The sequence below is a fragment of the Cucurbita moschata genome, unplaced genomic scaffold (genome assembly GCF_002738365.1).
Source record: "Cucurbita moschata cultivar Rifu unplaced genomic scaffold, Cmos_1.0 Cmo_Scf00523, whole genome shotgun sequence".
In the NCBI taxonomy this organism is placed as follows: Eukaryota; Viridiplantae; Streptophyta; class Magnoliopsida; order Cucurbitales; family Cucurbitaceae; genus Cucurbita; species Cucurbita moschata.
Genome location: NW_019269039.1, coordinates 1 through 4,233, shown reverse-complemented (window position 1 = coordinate 4,233; position 4,233 = coordinate 1). Strand labels below are relative to the sequence as shown.

The following is a 4,233-nucleotide window of genomic DNA, read 5'->3' as shown; positions in this document are numbered from 1 at the left end:
AACTATAACACATATGGTCCATGAAAGAATTGTAACTCTTATGCTCATTAATATTATAATGGCTACTACCTAAATTATAACCTAAAGTTGATAATTGATGTCCAATTAGCCAACCCTAAATTTGTAATCATTGTGGAGTGATTGAAATTACAATGGAAGTAGTTTAAACTCCTAGTATCTTAAAGGAAGTTGGTCTCTTCTAATAAAACACAAAGTTCTCTTTAATATCATTAATACAATTTTCTAGACATGAAACTAAAACTGCGTTCAATTTAACTCCATTTTATTGTCATCTTGAATGACGTGTAGGATATATTCTTGATTTACCTTGATATTTCATATTAGTTAAGCTTTTTGCAAAATCACAATTAGACAACAACAACGATGAACTTGGGTCTGTTTATTATTTTAAAGAAAATTTCTTTCTCCATCTTATTCCTAATAACTCTGCAACTAAATTCATATTATGCTAAGAAACAAATTTTTTGGGTTGTAGTTTATTCGATAACACTTGCATATTAGAACAATTCAACATTACATGCCTTACTTACAAGTAAAATACTAACCATCAACTTTTATTTTATAGTCCAACAACCGCTCAAGAAAATAGATTTCAAACTTGAGAGAAAAAAATATATTGAGTAGGAGTTAAAAATGTTGCATTTTTTTTAGAAAGGGCATTTGGTCTAGTGGTATGATTCTCGCTTAGGGTGCGAGAGGTCCCGAGTTCAATTCTCGGAATGCCCCTATGTTCATTTCTCAAAAGATCAGCCTTAGAGAAAGCAATTCACCATCTACTTGTGTACTACACCATATATGTCTTAAATGGAGCTATCAAACTAGAAAATAACTTGTATTGTTTTGAAGTTATCGCAAACCCTATGTAAATAATTTAACAGCGGTCGAGATCTAAAAGATATAATAATAATTGCTCATGGATTACATTAACAAAGAAATAAATGAAATAATGATGATACATTCCATAAGTAACTTAATATATAATCCATAATAAGGGCATTTGGTCTAGTGGTATGATTCTTGCTTTGGGTGCAAGAGGTCTCGAGTTCGATTCTAGGAATGCCCCTCCAAAAGTAAAAAGGGACTATCATTTTTGGTGTGAGAGGTCTTCTTAAGTTCAATTCTCAAAATGACCCCAACAATATTTTATCAAAATGAATTATGCAAGATAATATGATTTAAAATGTGGTTTTTAAACATTGAACCAAGAAGATGAGAATAGAGAATGAAACATATTCATGGGAGAATAAAGATTGTGTTTCTAAGAACTTTTGTATTCTTTCTAGGAACTTTTCAGTCAAATAGGTCATATGTTGTCACATAGGTCATATGTTGTCACAATCCTAATGTATTCTTTCTAAGAATTTTTCAGTCAAATAGGTCATATGTTGTCACAATCCTAATTGTTCTTGTATTCTTTCTAGGAACTTTTCAATCAAATAGATCATCTGTTGTCACAATCTTAATTGTTATTGTATTCTTTCTAAGAACTTTTCAGTCAAATAGATCATCTATTGTCACAATCTTAATTGTTATTGTATTCTTTCTAGGAACTTTTCAGTCAAATAGGTCATCTGTTGTCACAATCCTAATTGTTCTGGTATTCTTTCTAGGAACTTTTTAGCCATATAGGTCATCTGTTGTCACAATCCTAGAACTGTATTCTTTCTAGGAACTTTTCAGTCAAATAGGTCATCTGTTATCACAATCCTAGAACTGTATTCTTTCTAGGAACTTTTCAGTCAAATAGGTCATCTGTTGTCACAATCCTTTTAAGGAAGATGCACCGAAATAACCGATGAAGAAGTTTCAGAGAGCCATAGGTTCGAATCCTGTCACCTTGATGTGGTATTCTTAGGGGCCGAAGTGCAAAGCCCCGTAGTCTCTCCGTGGTTAGGAAGGCAGGCATGTTGTCCACTGTCGTCACATAGGTCATCTGTCTTCACAATCCTTTTAAGAAATATGTGCCCAAATAACCAATGAAGAAGTTTCAGAGATCCATAGGTTCGAATCCTATCACATTGATGTAGTATTCTCAGGGGCCGAAGTGCAAAGCCCTATAGCCTATCCGTGTTCAGGAAGGCAGGCAAACCGCACACACTGAAAAAAAAACGAAGATCTCCTTTTCTATCACACGTAGAATTGTCATTCTGTTGTCTTTTAAAACCCCTTACCTTATCAGTCATCAGGCAGGTTTTTGGTATCATATAACGAGATAATTATTATGAAAAAGCTATTCCACTAGTGTGACTTAGATACCCTTTCTTTGTGGTATCGTTCATGCTATTTGAATAGCCTGAAGTCATCATAGCCTCTCCACCGGTTCCGAATACTCCTTCGGCATCAATGTGCTCCAATGAAAGAGATCAGACCCTTTCCTGAACTAGAACCGGGCACAAAACGCCGAGGATAAAGTTGAAAGCGAGCTCTTTTCGCGTATACGCAATCTCGAAACCCAATTAGCTCACGGACTGTCTCCTCAACCCTGGCGAGTATGAGTGCTTGGTAAGAGAGAATGTCGAAAGAGAAAGACATTCGATTACGACAACATTCCAACTACCAAAGTGCACTAAACCTAGTAGAGATCTTCGACCTAACGATAATGGAACTTCAAGCCCATTTAATCAATCCGCTTTGTACTTTATTGTTGACCAAATCGGATGCACGCCAAGCCTAAATTCTCTCTTAGTCACCCGAAAACGAAAGTTAGATCAGATCCAAAGTTTACGAATCGAAGAGAAAATGGATATGAGTTCTACACGCTTTCATTTTCAAAAGCTTCACTTGCCTACGGTACTTTATTCAGGATGTGCAACAATACGATCATCTCTCAGCTGTGTATAGAGAATTCCTTGATCATTTCCTTGGCGTATAACACAAATGAAGTCGCTTCTCTTACCGCCCATCATATGAGTCCATACTTGTCTTGTTGGTTTGTTGTACTATTCTATACCTCTCTCAATTGATAGAAAGACGTACGGGAGCTGGGAGGGCCTATCGTGAGGGAACTTTCCTTTTCACGGTTGGCAAAGGTAAAGCGGGAGCTGCATATGTCCAAAGTGATCAAGGCAGAGCGACTCCTTCTTTAAAAGATGTTGGTTTTATCGAAACTGTTAGATTTGCTTTCATTAAAGAAAAAGTAGTAGCTCTTGGTTTGGCCAAGGTCGATTCGTATGGCAATGCGGACTCGATTCAGGATGAGGATTCCGCTTTTCATACTGCTGTTATGAGCCGAAAGATCTGGTAAGCTATCTCGCTAAACGAAAGGAAAAAGCACGTACGCGTTGACCTTGTTACAAGGGGCGGGGGCCAGCCAAAGAAGGTCAGTCGGACTAGGTTAGGACCCTTGATCCGATTCAGCTAAGTTCTTCCATGCGAGAATGCATGCGTATCGGTATCCTCTTTAGGACTGGTTGCTTCCTCTTTTTGTTTATATGTTTGGAGAAACCTCCTAAGCCCACCTTTCTTATCAGGTGTGATTCAATCTTTCAGCTCAAACTTTCCTATCGTCCGACGAAAAAGGTAGGAGTACTACTACCTTTTCCTTTTCTTGCTCTAGCCAAGGGATCATTCAGTTTCTACCAAAAAGTTCGCTATCTATTAGTTGCCGTAATCGAATGTATTTCTCATTTCATGTTAGCTCCTCCAAGAACTTTCTAATCCGTAGTAGATGAAACCTTGGACTTCTATCGGACTTATAGCATTGCCTGGTGAGCTCGCCGTTGAGGGTTTGCCATATAGGAGATCGAGCAGCCTTTCTTTCCCTACCTGGTATGCTTTCCCGCTTATCGTGCAACTAGCCAACTAGCCAAAGAGACTGATTTTTTTAATAGAGTTGATTCATAGATGTATTTCTTATTTCATGTTAGCTCCTCCAAAAGGTTCTGCTTATCCATACCCAACAGTCACACTTTCAGCCGAAAGACTGATTTTTTTCATAGAGTCGAGGTTCTGCTTATCCATACCCAACAGTCACACTTTCAGCCGAAAGACTGATTTTTTTCATAGAGTCGGTTTTCTGCTTATCCATACCCAACAGTCACACTTTCAGCCGAAAGACTGATTTTTTTCATAGAGTCGGTTCATAGATCAAGAAAGAATGAAGCTGCTTACAAGGACGTTTACGCGATCCGTCTTTTCATATTCGCCTTTTCATTAACCCTGCTATCAACCTAGCCATTCTCGCTTGTTGCTTTAAGGGGTCTCCCCACTGTA

The 4,233-nt window shown here is 37.7% G+C and overlaps 2 non-coding genes across 2 annotated transcripts; both read left to right on the top strand.

The window, feature by feature from the left end:
* Window positions 1-675: 675 nt before the first annotated feature.
* Window positions 676-747, top strand: TRNAP-AGG. Its single transcript has one exon. It is a non-coding gene; the product is annotated as a tRNA-Pro (tRNA).
* Window positions 748-1,012: 265 nt separating this feature from the next.
* Window positions 1,013-1,084, top strand: TRNAP-UGG. Its single transcript has one exon. It is a non-coding gene; the product is annotated as a tRNA-Pro (tRNA).
* Window positions 1,085-4,233: the final 3,149 nt, after the last annotated feature.